This window comes from Scyliorhinus canicula, chromosome 1 (assembly GCF_902713615.1).
Source record: "Scyliorhinus canicula chromosome 1, sScyCan1.1, whole genome shotgun sequence".
NCBI classification, from domain to species: domain Eukaryota; kingdom Metazoa; phylum Chordata; class Chondrichthyes; order Carcharhiniformes; family Scyliorhinidae; genus Scyliorhinus; species Scyliorhinus canicula.
In genome coordinates, this window is record NC_052146.1 from 206070778 (window position 1) to 206093192 (window position 22415).

At 49.9% G+C, this 22415-nt stretch overlaps 1 protein-coding gene across 1 annotated transcript in view; it reads left to right on the forward strand.

The window, feature by feature from the left end:
• Positions 1 to 22415, forward strand: part of LOC119971201 (1-phosphatidylinositol 4,5-bisphosphate phosphodiesterase beta-4) — a 595914-nt gene that overhangs the window by 165680 nt on the left and 407819 nt on the right. The window contains exon 3 of the mRNA XM_038806423.1: positions 17392 to 17458. The gene's annotated coding sequence lies outside the window, so the exon portion shown is untranslated. The remainder of the gene's footprint in view (positions 1 to 17391; positions 17459 to 22415) is intronic.

Genomic DNA, 22415 nt, shown 5'->3' on the forward strand with positions numbered 1-22415 from the left:
AATAATGCCCCACCCTGGGGCGGCAAAGTAGTTAGCACTGCTGCCTATGGTGCTGAGGAGCCGGATTTGATCCCGGCCCCGAGTCACTGTCTGTGTGGAGTTTGCATATTCTCCCCATGTCTGCGTGGGTTTCACCTCCACAACTCAAAGACGTGGAGGTTAGATGGATTGGGCACATTAAATTGCCCCTTCATTGGACAAAAAAAATTTGTACTCTGAATTTATTTAGAAAATAATGCTCACATCAATGTCTTATACAGAATGATTATCAATGCTTGCTGATTGTATCTCATACCATATATAATCACACGGATCTGTTTGTGACAGCATGCCAATTTAGAAAATAATAGCAATGCAACATTGAGCTCATGAATCATTCTCCACTTCATCTTATTACACAGGGAAAATGGAGGGGGCATCTGGTTAATATTTTGGGCTGGTGAATAGATATGCATCTTGGCCTGGATCCTGTTATAAAGCATTTATTCAGAATTCACCAACACATTTGGTAGGCTTGACAGCAAGAGAGTTGCAGTAAGAGATTATCCTGGTGCCTGCATTTACTTTCTACTTAAAAGTTTAATTCATCTGGGAGTTTGGTTCTCTGTTGATGTTTTTGGTTTAATGCCGACTGTCTTATTTGCTAAGCGCAACAGAAAGCAGTTAAAATTGAGGTGAAAATGGCAACAAAATTTGATGTCTCCATTGGTCCCAAACTGACACTTAAAATTAGCAGTGAATGCTTCTTTTTATTGCTTGTAACAAGCATTTTAAGACCAGTTAAGCTTGTTTTTTTAACTACTGGTTCCACTGAGTCCTGTGCTGCATCCCACTGAAATGTTTAGTTGCTATCTGTCCTCGTACTGTCCAATTTTACATGTGTGAAGTCAACAGAGACGGTGCTAAACCACACAGCTGTTGTAAGCACTTCGGCATTAAGCTGTGGGAGCAGAGATCCAGGCGACAAAACCGCCTTGAAGTCTCCCCTGTGTTCAGGACATCATCAGTGGCAAGGGTTTGCCTGTTCAGGCTCCAGTAAAGTAATCTAAAAACAGAGATGGTGGCATTGTGATAATGTTCACTGGACTAGTAATCCAGAGGGCTAAAAAAAAAGCACCTGGTTCACTAATATTCTTTAGGGATGGAAATCTGCCATCTTTACCCAGTCTGGCTTATGTGTGAATCCAAACCCACTGCAATGTGGCTGATTCTCTTCCCCCACCCCTCTGAGAGTGTCATTGCCACTCAATGCAAGGACAATTGGGGTGTGTGAACCTAGATGTTGTGAGGCAGCAGTGCTAACCAAATTGAGTGAGACCTGTTCCAAAAGCAAAGTGCATTGTGAGCAGTGTTGAGAAACCGCGATCGGTGACTCTGGAACAGGCAAAAACATGTACCAGAAATGTATTTGCATTCTGACACACCCATAAAAATAAGAACAGAATTGCATTTGTCGAACACCCTACTTACCCTCCGTATATCCCTAATCATTTCACAGCCAATGACATAATTTTGAAATCTGGTCACTGTTGTCGTGTAAACAAACATGGCAACCAGTTTCTGTACAAAATAGTCTCACAGAGAAGGAGATACATAACCAGATCATCTGTTCGGTGATGTTGGTCGAGGGATAAATGTTGGCCAATGCACCAAAAGACACACTAGCTTTTCTGGAAAGGGTGCTACAAGATTATTTAGTGTCTAGACTGTACTTCTTTGAACCTACTAAATTTTCACCCATAACATCCTCTATTCCAAGGGAGCCAGACAGAAGGCCCTAATCCTGTCAGCCCTAACAAAACATGGGCAGCATAATGCCACAGAAATCATGCCAAATATTGGGAGACTGCTTTAAATCCATCCCTAAACCTGTGTGCTATGACTTAAGTGAAATGTATTCTTGCGGAGAAGGTGGGGTTTGCCTGCACAGAGAAGTATGGGATGTTTGTATAATCATGTGAGAGTGGGGAGTGACTGTTGTGTGAATATTGTTAAGATCCTGGACCAGACCTCAATATATTTTAGGACACCGCACAAGAAACCCAAACCCAAACTTTTTTTAATTTGTAAAGCTGTGAGGAAATGATACTTCGCTCCAGGAGTGGTTCCACTTCAATAGGTATATTTTATGTTAAAACAAACCTTATTCTTAACACAGGATTAAACGCATTAACATCACAGAAAATAACTTTTCAATTAACAGTTAAACAATTCGTAAAATAAAAGGGAACCCTTTTTACTATTAACTTATACCTTCTTTATCTCGCGTTCAGCAAAGCCCATTACAGGTCAAAAGCCACTTAGAAATAAAGTTAGCAAACACCGGGTTACTTGTGGTACACTTGAATAGAGATTTATTGGAAAAACTGCTTTGAAGAGAGAGAATGATCCTTTCAGGAAACAGTCTGCAGATCCTGCCATCTGTGTCAGACTACTGCTTAACCTGACGGCCTTTGGCAAAAGCTCCTGCTCGGCTTACAGCTCCTAGCAGACTCCAGGCTCAAATGCCTGCTACAGACCTGACTCCTCCCATTAATTACGTCATTTTATCCCACTCAGGGCCCCTGACCTGCTTTCCTAAATCCGAACACCATGCCTCAAATTGTCTACTCTCCAGGGAATCTCCAGTAATCATAACAAAATTCCATTTAGCCTCTCTTTGTCAACAAATAACTGGTTGGAATGAATGTTGATCTTTTATGACATCTTTAAAAAAATAAATTTAGAGTACCCAATTCACTTTCCAATTAAGGGGCATTTTAACATGGCCAATCTACCGAGCTTGCACATCTTTGGGTTGTGAGGGTGAAACCCACGCAAACACGGGGAGAATGTGCAAACTCCACACGGATAGTGACCCAGAGCCGGGCTCGAATCTGGTACATCGGCGCTATGAGACAGCAGTGCTAACCACTGCACCACCGGGCTCTTTTATGACATCTTAATTGCACTGTTTGCAGCCACAAAGTTTGGATACCTTAACCCAGAGTCTTTCTTTTAATAAACATTTTATTGAGGTATTTTCTCCAAACAGAGAAAGCTAGCCATGTCCGATAGCCAGGTCTCCGACTTCGGGGGCTTTGAGTCCCTCCAAGCTACTAGTAGGCCAGAATGTCTGCCTCTTTCTCCTCCTGGATTCCCAGATCTTGCAACATCCCAAAAATCGCCACCTCTGGACTCAATGCCACTCTTGAACGTAACATCAGCAAACCCCCCCCCAAAATCCCCTAAGCTTTGGACATGCCCAGAACATGTGGACATGTTTCGCTAGTCCTCCCGCACGTTTTGCCCACCTGTCTTCCACCCCAAAGAATCTGCTCATCCGGGCCACTGTCATGTGGGCCCGGTGAACGACCTTGAATTGAATCAGGCTGAGCCTGGCACATGTTGTGGTTGCGTTGACTCTACTCAATGCGTCCACCCAAAAGCCCTCCTCGATCTCTCGTCCCAGCTCCTCCTCCCACTTGCGCTTCAGCTCCTTGGTCTGCGTCTCCTCTGATCCCATAAGTTCCTTGTAAATGTCAGAGACGCTCCCCTCTCCTACCCACCCTCTGGAAACTACCCTGTCCTGAATCCCCCCTTAGTGGCAGGAGTGGGAAGGTTGATACCTGTCTACGCAGAAAGTTCCGCACCTGCAGATATCTAAATTTATTTCCCCATAGAAATGCAAACTTCTCCTCCAGCGCGGAAAGCTCCCTTCTATAAACAAGCCCCCCATCCTTTCAATCCCTGCTCTCCGCCATAACCGGGACCCCCCCTGTCCATACCCCTGGGGCAAACCAGTGATTATCGCAGATTGGGGACCAGATCGATTCTCCCACTGCTCCCACATGTCCTCTCCATTGCCCCCAGACTCTCAGCGCTGCCACCACCACGGGGCTGGTGGAGTACCGCGCCGGCGGGAACGGCAGAGGCCCAGTTACCAGCGCCCCCAAACTGGTGCCCTGACATGAAGTTGCCTCCATGCGCACCCATGCCGACCCCGCTCCCCTCACCACCCACTTTCTGACCATGGCTATGTTAGCCGCCCAGTAATAATTGCTAAAATTCGGCAGCGCCAGCCCGCCCTCTCCCTGACTTCGCTCAAGCAGTACCTTCCTTACTCGCGGGGACTTGCCCCCCCACATGAAGCCCGCAATAACTTTGATGATCCGCTTAAAAATAGGACCGTGGAATAAAGATGGGGCGACATTGAAATACAAACAGGAATCTCGGGAGGACTGTCATTTTCACTGTTTGGACTCTCCTAGCTAGAGACAACAGGAGTGCATCCCATCTCCGGAAATCCTCTTTCATCTGATCTACCAACCGGGCCAAGTTCAGGTTATGTAGCGGGTCCCAATCCCGTGCTACTTGAATACCTAGGTGCCTGATACTGTCCCCTACCAACCTAAACGGCAGTTCCCCCAGTCGCCTCTCCTGACCCCTTGCCTGGACCGCAAACATCTCACTCGTCCCCATATAAAGCTTATACCGGCCAAATTCCCCTAAAATTCCCATGATTTCTTCCATCCCCTCAACTGGATCTGAAACATACAGGAGCAGATCATCCGCATAAAGCGAGACTCTGTGCTGCTCCCAAATCCAAACCGCCCCAGAACCTCCCATAAATAATCCCATTCAACCCCGTCAAAAGCTTTTTCCACATCCATTGCGACCACTGTCTCCACCTCCCTACATTCCGGGAGCATCATGATCACATTTAACAACCTTCTTTAGCAGGCCACCAGCTGCCTGCCCTTAACGAACTCCGTCTGATCCTCCACAATAACGTCTAGTACACAATCCTCAATCCTGGAGGACAAAATTTTGGCCAACAGTTTGGCATCTGCATTCAACAGGGATATTGGTCTGTCGGACACACATAGCTCTGGGTTCTTGTCCCGTTTCAGGATAAGCAAAATAAGTGGCCTATGACATCGTCTAGGGCAGAACCCCTCTTTCCCATGCCTCATTAAACACCTTCATCACCATTCCCAAAATCGGGGAGAACATTTTATAGAACTCCGCTGGGTGCCCATCGGTCCCGGGGCCTTACCCGACTGCATGGCCTTCAAGCCCTCCACTATCTCCTCCAATCTGATCAGGGACCCCAGTCCTTCTACCAGCTCCCCATCCACCTTCGGGAAAGTCTGCCCCTCCAGGAAGTGCCTCCCTTTGGCCCCCTAGGGGGTTCCGACCTGTGCAGCCTGCTGTAGAAATCCTTAAACGCCTTACTCACCCCTACCAAATCCCCAACTAAGTTCCCATCCCCGTCAATAACTTTCCCTATCTCTCTAGCTGCCTCCCTCTTTCTGAGCTGCTGTGCAAGCATCCTGCTAGCCTTCTCATCTTGCTCATAGATCGCTCCCTTCGCCTTTCTGAGCTGTTCCACTGCCCTCCCTGTGGTTAACAAGCCGAACTCCGCCTGTAGTGTCCGCCATTTTCTTGAAAGCCCCATCTCTGGAGTCTCCGCATACCTCCTGTCGACTTGTAGAATCTCTTTTACCAGTCGGTCCATCTCTGCTCTGTCCGTCCTGTCCCTGTGAGCCCGGATCGAAATCAGCTCTCCTCTCACCACTGCCTTCAGCGCTTCCCAGACCACCGCTGCTGAGACTTCCTCCGTATCATTTACCTACAGGTAATTTGTATGCATTTCCTCAGCCTCTCGCACACTGCTTCGTCCGCCAATAGCCGTACATCTAACCTCCATTGGGGCGCTGATTAGTATGACCGATCCAGGGCAGGATCAATAACTGTGTTAAAGTCCTCTCACATGACCAGCTTGTGCGAGTCCAGGCCGGTATCTTCCCCAACATCCTATTTATGAATTCCACGTCATCCGAATTTGATGCATACACATTAATCAGCACTACCTTCATCCCCTCCAGCTTACCACCAACCATAATATATCGACCTCCCAACATCCAAAACTATCCTGCCCACCTCAAATATCACCCGCTTATTAATCAAGATTGCAATCCCTCTAGTCTTTGTGTCCAGCCCCGAGCGGAAGACCTGACTGACTCAGCCTTTCCTCAATCTAACCTACTCCGCTACTCTAAGGTGTGTCTCCTGCAACATTACCACGTCCGCCTTCAGTCCCCTCAGGTGCGCGAACACACGTGCCCTCTTAACCGGCCCATTAGCGATACTCAACACGGTTTTGTGAAGGGTAGGTCATGCCTCACAAACCTTATTGAGTTTTTTGAGAAGGTGACTAAACAGGTGGATAAGGGTAAAGCAGTTGATGTGGTGTATATGGATTTCAGTAAGGCGTTTGATAAGGTTCCCCACGGTAGGCTATTGCAGAAAATACGGAAGTATGGGATTGAAGGTGATTTAGCGGTTTGGATCAGTAATTGGCTAGCTGAAAGAAGACAGAGGGTGGTGGTTGATGGCAAATGTTCGTCTTGGAGTTCAGTTACTAGTGGTGTACCGCAAGGATCTGTTTAGGGGCCACTGCTGTTTGTCATTTTTATAAATGACCTGGAAGAGGGTGTAGAAGAATGAGTTAGTAAATTTGCAGATGACACGAAGGTCGGTCGAGTTGTGGATAGTGCTGAAGGATGTTATAGGTTACAGAGGGACATAGATAAGCTGCAGAGCTGGGCTGAGAGGTGGCAGATGGAGTTTAATGCGGAAAAGTGTGAGGTGGTTCACTTTGGAAGGAGTAACAGGAATGCAGAGTACTGGGCTAATGGCAAGATTCTTGGTAGTATAGATGAACAGAGAGATCTCGGCATCCAGGTACATAAATCCCTGAAAGTTGCCACCCAGGTTAAAAGGGCTGTTACGAAGGTTCATATCCTTGAACCTGGGACCTCGGCGCTGTGAGGCAACAGGGCCAACCCACTGTGCCACCGTGCTGTCCCCCACACTTGGAATATTGAGTATCATTCTGGTCGCCACACTTTGGAGAGGGTGCAGAGGAGGTTTACCAGGACATTGCCTGGCCTGGAGGGTATTGACTATGAGGGGAGTTTGGATAAACTTGGATTGTTTTCATTGGAATGACAGAGGTTGAGGGGTGACCTAATAGAAGTCTACAAAATTATGAATAGCATGGACAGAGTGGATTGTCAGAAGCTTCTTCCCAGGGTGGAAAGGTCAATTACTAAGAGACATAGGTTTAATGTGTGAGGGACAAAGTTTAGAGAAGATGTGCGAGGGAGGTTTTTTTACACAGCAGGTGATGAACTTGCTGCCAGGGGAGTTGGTGGTAGCCGGTATGGTAGTGACATTTAAGGGGAGCCTTGTCAAATACATGAACAGGATAGGAATAGAGGGATACGGACCTCGGAAGTGCAAAAGGTTTTCGTTTAGACAGGCATCATGATCGGCGCAGGCTTGGTAGGCCGAAGGGCCTGTCCCTGTGATGTGCTGTTCTTTGTTCTTTATGAGCTGTTTATAAAATGCTCAAGCAGCGCCTTTGAACTGCATTCATGATTTTGTTTCGGGAGTGACAGTTTAGTGGGCTGTAGCTTTGACAGCTGGTTTCTCCAAACTATATTGTTGGGAGACCAGATTATGCTGTAGGTTGCAGAGTATAGTTTCCATTGGAGTCTCTTAACGTGGTGTACTTATTAATGAGTTTGCACTGCTCTTTCCTTATTTTACTCTTTAGTTCTTTTTTTTCAAAATTTAGAGTACCCAAACAATTAAGGGGCAATTTAGCGTGGCTAATCCACCTAGTTTGCACATTTTTTGGGTTGTGGGAGCGAAACCCACGCAAACCTGGGGAGAATGTGCAAACTCCACACTGGCAGTGACCCAGAGCCGGGATCGAACCTGGGACCTCGGCGCCGGGAGGCAACAGGGCTAACCCACTGCGCCACCGTGCTGCCCATACTCTTCAGTTCTGACACTGTGTTGACAAACCAGAGCTAATGGGCCACAGCAGGCACCTTCGAGGGAGCAGGTACCTCGCTGTCCCTGGATGCTCCCCTGACAAACGATGAGCAAAGCATTGAGAATGCCAGGTAGATATGCCAACAAGGTGACCTTGCCTTGCAGTGTGAGCTCTGATCGTTTGCACACAGCTGCATGGATTGCTTGTAAGATTACCAGCCCCACTGTGACACCTCCTATAATGAATAAAGTTGCGGTCGTCATTATTGTTTTTCCGTCTGACTGAAAACCTTGTGCCAGTGAGTCAGCACTTCAATCACATGCACAGGGAGAGATACAGTCAGTGATGAGCATTTTAATGCTATTCTCCCTGAATCCTCCACTTTACACAGCAGTTTCAGTGCCCTTGACCCTCCAATGCTGATTGATTTCTTTCTTTCAGCCCATCAGAGAGCTCGGCCAGAATTAGGATCATGCTGGCAAAGGATAATTATTTGCGCAATTAACAGCATTTCTGGCAGATTCTCCAGAAGTGAGGGAGTTTGTACCAAATTACAAAGAGTGTATTAAAAATCAGTTCTACAACTTTCGAGTCAGCATAACGTTAGGTTGACACTACGTGGGGGATGATATGCCGGGGAAGAAGATGAGACGAATAAGCAGCTAAATAAAGCATCATAAGCAAATAGTGCAAAACCACTTGTCAGGTGAAAAATTGCTTTTATAATATTGTAAGAGTCCTTCCTATTTATTTCCTTTGTTCCCGTTTCTTTAATGGGATTTTATTATTTTCATCCATGGATGCATGATCAGAATGTGCCATTAAGAAGAAGACTTGAGGTTACAACAGCCTGCTTGATAGGACACCTCGTTCCCATGTTTTGCTTTTGGAATGGAGGTGTGCGATCATCCGGCCTAGTTACGCTCGTGCTCAAACGAAACGAGGCTGCTGAGTAGCTGGAGAAGCCAAAAAGTGAAACACGCCAGGCGCCAGTTTAAGATGCAAACGGCCTGCCACCCGTAGGTGAAATCTGGATCTCGCCGTAGTGTGGCAAGAAACCAATTATCACCACTTAAGCCCCATTTACATACAATTAACGTGAGGCATCTCGTATCCAACGGTTTGCCGTCATTCAGCGGCCTCCCCAGCAAGTGGTCACACTGGCGCCGATTAGTACTCCTTTTGAAAAATGTGAACCTGGGTGAAGGGCTTCTGTGGGGAGCTGAGGAGGGGAGTAGCCATCTTTGCCCACAGACAACGTGTTGTGGGGCGCTGGGCTTGCTGCCCCTGTGCTCTGTGGGGGGTGGGAGACCCTCGACTGGGGATGGGGCTGCCATGGGAGAGTGGGGGTGCAACTGTTGGGGGGGGGGGGAGAGAAACCACTTGCAGCACCACCGTGTCAACCCCTGAATTGTTTACCTGTTCTGTGGGCAACCCTTGTCCCTGACCGTCTGCCCAAATGACCAGCCAGAACCACCACTGACTGTCGAGGCAGCTGAAGGCTATCGCGAATAGGGAATTGGCAATCGTGGTTACATATGCACTTCACACAACCCAAGTGGATTCCCATGGGTGGACGGGCCATGTAGCACATGGGAGTCATTGCCGAGCATCCTAATCACACCTTGATGCCTGGACTCTGTGCTGGAACACTGCGGGAGACAACACCACACACTAAACATCCGAACACTCAAAAGACATGCTGTTAGATAATTTAAACCTTCTGAATTCTCCCTCTGTGTGTCCGAACAGGCGCCGGAATGTGGCGTCAAGGGGCTTTTCACAGTAACTTCATTGCAGTATTAATGTAAGCCTACTTGTGACAATAAAGATTGTTTTTTTTTTTAATTTTAAAGTGTCCAATTATTTTTTTTCCAATTAAGGGGCAATTTAGCAATTTTGATAGATCTAATTTGGTTGGGATCTAGAAAATAAATAGGAGACCAGCAGGAGCATAGATACACCGAGATCTGGGCGTGCAAGTCCACAGATCCTTAAAAGTGGCAGGGAAAATGGTGGTGAAGAAAGCATAGAACATACAGTGCAGAAGGAAGCCATTCGGCCCATCGAGTCTGCACCGACCCACTTAAGCCCTCACGTCCACCCTATTCCCGTAGCCCAATAACCCCTCCCAACCTTTTTGGTCACTAAGAGCAATTTATCATGGCCAATCCACCTAACCTGCACGTGTTTGGACTGTGGGAGGAAACCGGAGCACCTGGAGGAAACCCACACAGTGACCCAGCGGGGAATCGAACCTGGGACCCTGGCACTGTGAAGTGCTATCCGCTTCTGCTACCGTGCTGCCCATGGTTTGGTAGTTCATGGACAGATACGGATTTAAAACTAACTGCTGCATTAAACTTGCATATGAAAGGATACACTTTAATTTCACACACAAAGTTGGTTTAGACAGAAGGCTGAAAGGTTTTGCCCCTATAAATTATCCCTCCAAAATATTTTGATGCCCAGACAATGTTCACAACACAGCTACAGTATTTCTTAAAAGGAGCCAAAGGGGCCAAGTAACAGCTCCCAGTGCATCCTGTTATGGGGAGAATGTGGCATAAATTGTCAGTCATCCAAGCCCAGGCAAATGTCCTGGCATGCTTGCCTTCATAGGGCAGGGTATCGTGTACAAAAGCTCAAAAATTATGTTACACTTGTATAGAACATTGGTTCGGCCACATTTGGAATACTGTGTCCAATTCTGGTCACCGCACTACCAGAAGGATATGGAGGCTTTGGAGAGAGTACAGAAAAGGTTTACCAGGATATTGCCTGGTATGGAGGGTATTAGATATGAGGAGAGATTGAATAAACTGGGATTGTTCTTCCGAGAGAGACAGAGGCTGTGGGGCGACCTGATAGAAGTTTATAAAATTATTAGGGGTGTAGATAGGGTGAATAGTTGGAGGCTTTTTCCCAGGGCAGAAATGACAATTACAAGGGGGCACAGGTTCAAGGTGAGTTGGGAAAGGTTCAGTGGAGATGTGTGGCAGAAGTTAAAAAAAATTTTAGAGTACCCAATTAATTTTTTTCCCAATAAAGGGACAATTTAGCATGGCCAATCCACCTCGCCTGCGCATCTTTTTGATTGTGGGGGCGAAACTCACACAAACACGTGGAGAATGTGCAAACTCCACACGGACAATGACCCAGAATCGAACCTGGGACCTCGGAGCCACGAGGCAGTAGGGCTAACCCACTGTGCCACCGTGCTGCCCGAAAGTTATTTTACACAGTGGGTGTGGTGGCCTGAAATGCACTGCCAAGTGAGGTGGTTGAGGCAGATACGTTAACGACCTCTAAGACTTAGCTGGATAGGCACATGAACAGACGGGGTATAGAAGAACACAGCCAGTTGGTTTAGATAGGATATGTGATAGGCGCAGGCTTGTAGGGCCGAAGGGTCTGTTCCTGTGCTGTTTTGTTCTTTGTTCAATTTGACTTGACACATATAAAATCAGGTTTTCAAGTGCAGGGAGGTTGTTCAAAAGTTGCTATGGCGTAGCATGATATTTTAATACCTGGTTACACCCCATTAACGAGGTGTAATTTTTTAGGAGCGTACAGGAAAAGCTTAACAGTGATGTTATAGCAGGAAAGAGCCAGTTTTGCATGGCTTTGAAAATAATTTTCACTATGAGCTGGGTAGTTTCTTGATTGGCAACGGAGTCCAGGGTTAGGAGGGTGTTGGGGTGGGCAGGGGCAGGGGGAGAGAGTGGGACGTGGGTAGACAAAGTGGAGTGTGGCTGCAACCAGATCAGCCATGACTGTATTGAATGGTGGAGCAGGCTCGAAGGGCCGAATGGCTTATTTCTGCTGCCAATTCCTGTGTTGCTATGATTTCTGTTTGCAGGACTTCCGGTTGCGGCTATGCGGAGCTAAGCCGCACGTTCGGCAGCTCCCACCAGGAACGGACTTTTGGGCTCGTTTTAGGGCCCCCAATGGTACTTCTTCGATGTTTCCCGATGTGGGAAGGAGTCAGCAACATTTCCCCAGTAGTATATGGCCTGGATCAGGAGTGGGGCGAGTAAGAAAGTGGTTGCAGTGCCAAAGCAAAAGCGAGGGAAGAAGCGCAAGATGGCGGCGGGCGGAGACCAGGAGGCATGGAGGCAGTGGGCGCAGGAGCAGCAGGAGACTCTCCAGCGCTGCTTCAGGGAGCTTAAAGCGGAGCTGCTGGAGCCGTTGAAGGCTTCAATTAACTAGCTGCTGGAGACCCAGACAGCCCAGGGGGTGGCGATCTGAGAGTTCCGACAAAAGGCCTCCGAAAGAGAGGATGAGACCTTAGGCCTCGCGGTGAAGGTGGAGATGCACGAGGCGCTCCATAAAAAATGGCAGGAGAGGTTCGAGGAGATGGAGAACCGGTCGAGGCGGAACAATCTGCAGATCCTGGGCCTTCCGGAAGGGCTGGAGGGGTCAGACATGGGGGCCTACGTGGTCATCATGTTAAATTCGCTGATGGGAGCTGGGTCCTTTCAGGGGCCCGTGGAGCTGGAGGGGGCCCACAGAATATTGGCAAGAAGACCCAAGCCGAATGTTCCGCCACGGGCGGTGCTGGTGCGGTTCCACCGGTTTGCTGGCCGGGAGTGTGTGCTCAGGTGGGCCAAGAAGGAGCGGAGCATCAGGTGGGAGAACGCGGTGGTACGGATCTACCAGGACTGGAGTGCGGAGGTGGCAAAGAAGAGGGCCGGGTACAATTGGACGAAGGCGGTGCTGCACAGGAAGGGAATGAAGTTTGGCATGTTGCAGCCGGCGCGTTTGTGGGTCACCTACAAGGACCGACACTTTTACTTCGAGTCCCCGGACGAGGCGTGGGCCTTTGTGCAGGCCGAGAAGTTGGACTCAAACTGAGGGTTGGGTGCGGGGGTCTGCATGTAACTGTGTTATATTTTGATGGGGGGGGGGGGTTCTCTCTTTAATGTTGGTTCTTTGTTGTTTTCAGGGCGGGTGGGGCACTGTTTTCTGCTTGGGTTTGTTGGATGGGCTCGAGGAGGGGGGCACACCTGCAGTGTGGGGGGCTGATGGTGTGAAGGGGGGTTGGGGCCCCGCGAGGGGACCGGCCTGGTAAAGGGAGCTGCTTTAGAGGAGGTGGGGTCGGGCAGGTGGAAAGCGCGGGATTTTTCCCGCGCTGAGGGTTGACGGGGGCGGAGCTGGGAAGCGTGGGCTTTTTCCCGCTTGAGAGCGGGAGGGGGAGGAGGAAAGCCTGCTGGTGGACACTGGGGAGGAGGGGAAGCCCCACGCTGAGAGGGGTCGGAGGAGTGGCGGGACTGGGGACGCCGGTTGAGCTTGAGGAGCAGTCGGGGAAGTCGCTGGGGTCGGATGGGTTCCCGGTCGAATTCTATAAGATGTATGCAGACCTGTTGGGCCCCCTGTTGGTTAGGACCTTCAACGAGGCGAGGCAAGGGAAGGGGGGGCTCTGCCTCTGACGATGTCTTGGGTGCTGATTTTCTTGATCCTTAAGCGGGACAAGGATCCCCTGCATTCTGGGTCATACAGACCGATCTCACTCTTAAATGTGGACGCCAAGCTGTTGGCGAAGATTTTAGCCACGAGGATAGAGGACTGTGCGCCGCAGGTTATCCACGAGGATCAAACGGGGTTCGTGAAAGGGAGGCAGCTGAATACTAACATACGGAGGCTCTTGAATGTTATAATGATGCCGGCGGTGGAAGGGGAGGCGGAGATAGTGGCGGCGATGGATGCGGAGAAGGCCTTCGATAGGGTAGAGTGGGGGTACTTGTGGGAGGTGCTGGAAAGGTTCGGGTTTGGGGAGGGATTTGTCAGGTGGGTGAGGCTGTTATATGAGGCCCCGATGGCGAGCGTGGCCACGAATAGGAGGATATCGGAGTATTTTCGGGTATACCGAGGGACGAGGCAGGGGTGTCCCTTGTCCCCCCTGCTTTTTGCGCTGGCAGTTGAACCCCTGGCCATGGTGCTGAGGGGGTCGAGGGGGCTGGTGCGGGGTGGGGAGGAACACCGAGTGTCTCTTTATGCGGATGACCTATTGTTGTATTTGGCGGACCCGGTGGGGGGAATGCCGGAGGTGATGAGGATTCTCAGGGAATTTCTCAGGGTACAAGCTCAACTTGGGGAAGAGCGAGCTGTTCGTTGTACAGGAGGACCAGGAGGGGGGATTGGTAGGCTCCCACTAAAAATGGGGGAGAGGAGCTTCAGGTACTTGGGGGTCCAGGTGGCCAGGAGCTGGGGGGCTTTGCATAAGCTTAACCTCACAAGGCTGGTGGAGCAAATGGAGGAGGAGTTTAAGAGATGGGACATGTTGCCGCTGTCTCTGGCGGGTAGGGTGCAATCAGTCAAGATGACGGTGCTCCCGAGATTTCTGTTCCTGTTCCAGTGCCTCCCCATCCTTATCCCGAAGGCCTTTTTAAGGCGGGTTAACAGGAGCATTACGGGGTTTGTGTGGGCGCACGGGACCCCGAGGGTGAGAAGGGTGTTCCTGGAGCGGGGCAGGGATGGGAGGGGCTGGCGCTGCCCAACCTCTGTGGGTATTATTGGGCTGCCAACGCAGCGATGGTGTGTAAGTGGGTGATGGACGGGGAAGGGGCAGCATGGAAGAGGATGGAGATGGCGTCCTGTGTGGGCACGAGCCTGGAGGCGTTGGTAACGGCGCTGCTGCCGCTCCCTCCAATGAGGTATACCACGAGCCCGGTGGTGGTGGCTACCCTCAGAATCTGGGGGCAATGGAGACGGCACGGGGGGGGGAGGTGGGGGCCTCGATGCGGTCCCCGATACGGGGAACCACCGGTTTGTCCCGGGGAGAATTTACGGCAGGTTCCTGAGTTGGCACAGGGCAGCTGTTAGGAGGTTGTGGGACCTGTTTGTAGACGGGACGTTTGCGAGTCTGGATGAGCTGGAAGGAAAGTGCGGGCTCCCCTCGGGGAACACCTTTAGGTACATGCAGGTGAGGGCGTTTGTCAGGCGGCAGGTGGCGGAGTTCCCTCTGTTGCTGCCGCGGGGGGTCCAGGACAGGGTATTCTCAGGGGTGTGGGTCAGAGAGGGGAGGATCTCTGCAACGTACCAAGTGATGCAGGAGGTCTGACGAGGCCTTGTTGGAGGAGCTGAAGGGTAAATGGGAGGAGGAGCTGGGTGAGGAGTTTGAGGAGGGGACGTGGGCGGATGCCCTAGAAAGGGTGAACTCCTCCTCTTGTGCAAGGCTTAGCCTCATACAGTTTAAGGTGCTGAATAGGGCTCACATGACCGGGACAAGGAATAGCCAGTTCTTTGGGAGCGAGGACAAGTGTAATAGGTGCTCAGGGAGCCCAGCAAACCATGCCCATATGTTCTGGACATGCCCAGCGCTGGGGGAGTTTTGGAAGGGCGTAGCAAGGACGGTGTCGAGGGTGGTAGGATCCAGGGTCAAACCGGGCTGGGGGCTCGCAATATTTGGGGTTGCAGAGGAGCCGGGAGTGCAGGAGGCGAAAGAGGCCGGCATTCTGGCCTTTGCGTCCCTAGTAGCCCGGCGGAGGATTCTTCTTCATTAGAAGGATGCGAGGCCCCCAAGCGTGGAGGCTTGGATCAACGATATGGCGGGGTTTATTAAATTGGAGAGAGTGAAATTTGCCCTAAGGGGATCAGCGCAGGGGTTCTTCAGGAGGTGGCAACCATTCCTGGATTTCCTGGCAGAACGGTAGGAAAAGGCCAGCAGCAGCAGCAGCCCCGGGGGGGGGGGGGGGGGGGGGGGGCGTCTCTTTGTTTTGAGCTGAAGGGACGTGTATATTGGTTCTTTGCTAATGACGGGCGTTAATTTATTTCTTCCTTTTTGTATACATGGGGTTTTGTTCTTTCTTTTCTTAGTATTTTTTGTTCTTGATATTTTATGAAAATTTGAATAAAAATTATTTTTTTTAAAAATGATTTCTGTTTGCAGGGACTTTAGCAGTGCACATTGTGGAGAATCATAAAAATACTGAGAGAAACTCCAGATTCTGGAATTCTATATTTTACTGTGCATGGGTGGTCCCGGTAAGGTACTGCCAGTTTCAGAGCGGTAACGATGCACACATAGACAGCTTCTTCATCATGACACGACAAAATCTGGGTCGGTGATATTCTGCAACAGAGAGTTCTGGTCCTGATTACTAAATACTGTTAGATCTTGCAGGGGACTGATTAGCTCACTTGGCGAGATGGCTAGCGTGTGGTTCAGAATAATGAGGTAAATTTCAGAGGTAGGCTTGGGACCTGTTTCTCCGCCAGAGAGCGGAAGGTAATTGAAGCTACCACCGACAAAAAACGGCAGAGGAAAATAACTCCGGATGAAGCATCAGCAGACAATGGCTTACCTTCAGGCAGAGTGCCCATGGAATGCAATTAGGTTCGACCTGACTTTATAGCTGTTATTACTGATATTATCATGTTTATTTGCATTTATTAATGCTGTAAACCACCTGTGTTCTAACGTGATTAATGATTGATACAATTAGGATGAGCATGTGACCTGGGGGCGGATCCGCCTTTTCCTGAGACTGCACAGAAAGTCAGGAGGGCTACAGTGTGGAAAACAAGCAAGTGTCGCCTCTGTAATAAAGAGAATCAGGAATGTTTATGCTATTAAGAACTCAATACCAAACAGTCTTCATTCAAATGATTATGCAGGGGCTTTCAAGAAGAAATGTAGTAAAGCAGAATTCACATTCGCAGGCAGAACAGTGCCCACGAGTCGATTTTACTTGATTGCAGACTCACTTTATTTCAATGAAGACTTCAAAAATGAAATCCCGATGTACAAACTCCCCAGTTGGTTTGATTTTTTTTTACACGCCCACAAATCATCACTTTTCCAAGCATAAGTTTGCAGCTTTCTAATTATCCCAGGCTGCAATCGAAGTAAAATGTGTTCATAGTGAGGGGGATGGAGCAAACAAGCCCTCCCATGTACCGCTGGCTCACTCCATCCTACCAATAGCCAGGGTCGTCAGGCTTTTGAAGTTGGATTGACTTCTTTGAGAATCTTCCAATGTGATTTCATTTTCAGGTGTATATATACTGCATTAAGTGACTCAAAAAGATGACAAATTAATGCCAACATTTAAGCGATTTAAATAATTGGTTTTATAACTCTAATTTGTGTATTCAACTTACTGTGTGATTTGGTTGTAAAACGTTCGGCTTCAATATCGGTAACAAATTAATCGTTTTTTTCTATCCACCTAGTTTTTAAAAGAGTTGCTTTAATCTGGCCCAGGTGTAATTGATGCAGTTTGAGCAGGCATGTGTGGTTGATCAATGCAATTGGAGCAATTCACCATTGTGAAGAAAGCAATAAAGAGTTTGGGTTCAAATAGCATCTTTCACATTTTCTGGCCATTCCACAATGTTTCAGACTCTGAAGTTACTTATGGTAACTGTCGTACTAAAATAAATGTATCTTATTTCTGGAATGTCATATGACAAGTTGCAGATGTGAGGCTGTTGAGAGGTTTTTGATGCAATGCTTGGCTGTGAGATGCAAGATTTGTAATGACACACATGGTTTTATAAATCTCCTACATGAGAGATTGTCAACAATTTTTTTAAAATGTTTTATTTTTTTACAGAAGAAAGCAACCAATGACACATTTGACAAACTAGAACACATTCTTCCAGGCATACAGTCATTGTTTGGTAAGCAATTATTTTTTTCAAATAGATTATCATAAGAGATGGCAGTTGCTGAGTGTCACTCAAATGCAGAATTCTTTTTAATGATTATGATGGATTCTCCCGTCGCTTCAGCGGATGAGCGCTCAGCAAATAAGTGAAGACCGGTTTGCAGGCTAGGTTGATGTCATCTTCTGTGACATTGAGCCAAGTCGCAATTGGCATAACCACTTGCAAATACTGCAAATGAAGTCAATGTTGGTGGGATGGTTGGAAGCATTGGCTTTGTGCCTCCTGGGCTTGTCCTGAAGGTACTTAACTCTGTTCTCCTCGTTGATGAGCGACTTCTCCATTTGGGTCCCTAGCACAAGTTATTTTTGCTCTTGAGATTTGCTTTAATATTGTCTTTGTATCTGGGTTTGGGATGTCCTGTGGTGCGGGTTCCCGTGCCCGGCTGGCTGTGGCATACTGTCTTTGGTAAAGGGAATCCTCCGCGTGAACCACATGACCCAGCCAGCAAAGCTGAGCTCAGATGTACACACTCTCAGTGCCAGGTATGCAGCACTTTGCAAGAACTTGAGTGTTGGGGAATTTGGCCTGTCACCAGAGGTTACAAATAGATCTCCGACAACAGGGGTGGAATGCGTCTTGTTGCTTTGTGCGATGCTAGTATGTTGTCCGAGTCTCGCAATCATAATTAAATGATGTCAGAGGCACTGCCTGGGCGTTGAATTTTGGTGTGAGACAAACTCGACGGTCTTTCCAAACACTGTGAATGTACCTGCCAAACTCTAACCTTGCTTTTGCCAAATAATGATTGACTTTTCCATCCAGTGTGCTCTCATGGGAGAAGATATTCCCACGGTGACAAATCTTCAGTGTGAACAGAGGGGTCTGTTGTTTTTTGTGACTGTGGGATCTTGTGGTACGGGGACGGGTTGATACAAGATATCTGGCTTCCATTGTCAGGCTGAAGTGTAGGGATTGCTGTCCATCCTGAATTGAATTTGTACTCTTGTGTTAAAATCTGCTCCCTGTAACACCGCTCTCACTGTGCACCGTTCCTTATGACACCGCTCTCACTGTGCACCGTTCCTTATGACACCGCTCTCACTGTGCACCGTTCCTTATGACACCGCTCTCACTGTGCACCGTTCCTTATGACACCGCTCTCACTGTGCACCGTTCCTTATGACACCGCTCTCACTGTGCACCGTTCCTTATGACACCGCTCTCACTGTGCACCGTTCCTTATGACACCGCTCTCACTGTGCACCGTTCCTTATGACACCGCTCTCACTGTGCACCGTTCCTTATGACACCGCTCTCACTGTGCACCGTTCCTTATGACACCGCTCTCACTGTGCACCGTTCCTTATGACACCGCTCTCACTGTGAACTGCTCTCCTAGTATCATACATTGCTTCCTGTAACATTATTACAAAATGTCCTATTACACTTCAGGGGCTTGTGTGGACTGAAGAGTGTGCGTGAGGCTTGTGGGCAGCAATGCAGTGTCTGGAAAACGTCCACCATGAGCAGGAAGCTACACAACACCCCCAACAGCACTGTACCTACACAGGATGCTGTTCCTGTGCCCCTAGGTGTGGCCATGCATACTCTGCAGTTTCACCCGCCAGTTGATCTAAAGAACATCCAAGAAGTTGAGTTATTTGCTTGCCTTGCTGGGGACTGGGGAATGAGCCACTTGTGCCGATTCTGCAGTGGAGCTGCCTGGAGTGATGATTGTTCCTGAAGTGGCCTGAGTGTTGGACAAAGTAGAGCCAGGACATCTCCGGTATGTTCTGTGGGTACGGGCGGTGGTCCAAGCTACAGGATCTTTAGCCTAGCAGGTTTGCTTTATGTGGGCATTCGGGTGTTGTCAACCAAAGCAGATATGGTGCTATACTTGGTCTCTTCTGGGCTGACGTGACTTATGTCCTACACAGAACCTCAAACCATTTTACTGCATTTTAGTTCTGAATCTAGGCTGTGCAGTGGTTCTGCCTAGCGCTCATTTGCCTTACTGTGGTGTGAGTTGAGCGCTTAGAAAGCATTTGGCTTTAGTGGAGGTTGATTCAGGCCAGTGTGAATTTGCACACCACTTGACTGAGGAATTCTAGATGATTGAAATTGCGTTTTCATGCTCTGCAAATGATGCTGAATTATGATCATTTTTGCACTTTTCATGTGCCAATCAAGAAGGTAATTAAAAGCTGTGATGAAACACTTCAATTCAGCAATTTTAAAATTGAATGAATGTACTCGACTCATTAATATTCTGCGATGGGGTCTGCTCTCATAGGTGGCAGCAAACATCCTTTATTGCCTCTGTTACAAAATCAGACATGAAAATGCCAGGAAATATCAATAATGACAGCTTCACTGAAATGGTCTTGAAACTAGAAGCTCTCTTGGCAAAAATACTGAAATAAAACATGGCAACCGTATACAGCAGCAATCAGACATGGGATTGTGGAAACTTCTATACTTAAAAAATGGAAATATGAAGGGAGCAATAACGGAAAATTTAAATCCTGGACTGTTGAGTTATAGTATTATTGAACCCCTAATGTGCAGAAGGAGGCCATTCAGTCCATCAAATCTACACCGGCCCTTTGAAAGAGTACCGTACCTAGGCCCACGCCTCCACCCTATCCCTCCAGTAACCCACCTAACCTTTTAGGCACTGAGGGGCAGTTTAGCATGGCCAATCCACCTAACCTGCACATCTTTGGACGTGGGAGGAAACCGGTGCACCCGGAGGAAACCCATGCAGACACGGGGAGAAAGTGCAAACTCCACAAGTCATCCAAGGTCAGATTTGAACCCAGGTCCCTGGCACTGTGAGGCATCAGTGCTAACCACTGAGACACCATAAAATAATGTTTTGTGCTTGCACTGCGTGGATATCCATAACACACAACTTTTGTTTTTACCCATTTTAACAGCTTTATAATAGTCAGAATGTCTCAAAAGTACAACACCGTTTAAACTTGCCTTTACCATGTTGTCAAATCATTTAATGTCTCAAAAGTGTGGGAGAGCCATTGGTCGAACTGGAGAACAAGAGCCGGTTCAGTGGGAGATTTAGGCAGGCAATAAGAAGAATAAGACAAACATTCAGACAAGTGGACAGCTAAATATCAGAATGAATTAAGTACTTTGTGAAGGATTCTCTGTCACTCTGTTCTCCCCATTTTTCCCTCGCCACCCCCATTTTTCCCTCGCCCCACCTTTCTTTCCCTCGCCCCCGGTCTTTCCCTCGCGCCCCCCCGTCTTTCCCTCGCGCCCCCGTCTTTCCGTCGCGCCCCTGTCTTTCCCTCGTGCCCCCCCGTCTTTCCCTAGCGCCCCCGTCTTTCCCTCGCGACCCCCCGTCTTTCCCTCGCGCCACCCCGTCTTTTCCTCGCGCCCCCGTCTTTCCCTCGCGCACCCCCGTCTTTCCCTCGCGCGCCCCCGTCTTTCCCTCGCGACCCCCCGTCTTTCCCTCGCGCCACCCTGTCTTTTTCTCGTGCCCCGTCTTTTCCTCGTGCCCCCCGTCTTTCCCTCGCGCCACCCCGTCTTTTCCTCGCGCCCCGTCTTTCCCTCGCGCACCCCCGTCTTTCCCTCGCGCGCCCCCGTCTTTCCCTCGCGCGCCCCCGTCTTTCCCTCGCGCGCCCCCGTCTTTCCCTCGCGACCCCCGTCTTTCCCTCGCGACCCCCCGTCTTTCCCTCGCGCCACCCTGTCTTTTTCTCGTGCCCCCGTCTTTTCCTCGTGCCCCCCGTCTTTCCCTCGCGCCCCCCGTCTTTCCCTCGCGACCCCCCGTCTTTCCCTCGCGCCCCCGTCTTTCCCTCGCGCCCCTGTCTTTCCCTCGCGCCCCCCGTCTTTCCCTCGCGCCCCCCGTCTTTCCCTCGCGCCCCCCGTCTTTCCCTCGCGCCCCCCGTCTTTCCCTCGCGCCCCCGTCTTTCCCTCGCGCCCCCGTCTTTCCCTCGTGCCCCCGTCTTTCCCTCGTGCCCCCGTCTTTCCCTCGCGCCCCCCGTCTTTCCCTCGCGCCCCCGTCTTTCCCTCGCGCCCCCGTCTTTCCCTCGCGCCCCCCCGTCTTTCCCTCGCGCCCCCCCGTCTTTCCCTCGCGCCCCCGTCTTTCCCTCGCGCCCCCCCGTCTTTCCCTCGCGCCCCCGTCTTTCCCTCGCGCCCCCCCGTCTTTCCCTCGCGCCCCCGTCTTTCCCTCGCGCCCCCCGTCTTTCCCTCGCGCCCCCGTCTTTCCCTCGCGCCCCCCCGTCTTTCCCTCGCGCCCCCCCGTCTTTCCCTCGCGCCCCCCCGTCTTTCCCTCGCGCCCCCCCGTCTTTCCCTCGCGTCCCCCCGTCTTTCCCTCGCGCCCCCCCGTCTTTCCCTCGCGCCCCCCGTCTTTCCCTCGCGCCCCCCCGTCTTTCCCTCGCGCCCCCCCGTCTTTCCCTCGCGCCCCCCCGTCTTTCCCTCGCGCCCCCCGTCTTTCCCTCGCGCCCCCCCGTCTTTCCCTCGCGACCCCCCGTCTTTCCCTCGCGACCCCCCGTCTTTCCCTCGCGCCCCCCCGTCTTTCCCTCGCGCCCCCCCGTCTTTCCCTCGCGCCCCCCCGTCTTTCCCTCGCGCCACCCCGTCTTTCCCTTGCGCGCCCCGTCTTTCCCTCGCGCGCCCCCGTCTTTCCCTCGCGTGCCCCCGTCTTTCCCTCGCGACCACCCCCCCGTCTTTCCCTCGTGCCCCCCTCTTCTTTTTCTTTCTCTCCCGCTCGCCCTCTCTCTCCTCGCCCTCTCTCTCTCCCTCTCACCTTCTCTCCCCCACCTCTCATTCATATTTTTCCTGTCTGCTTGCCCATGATTGGCAATGCTTGTTTTTCATCTGCACTCAAGCTTTTGTTTCTCTTCTTGCTCTTTTCCTTGATGTATCTATTTTACTAACAATAAATTACATTGCCAAGGGGACCGTTCCCGTAGTGCAATGCAGAACAGACTGGTTAAACTTTGTTCAT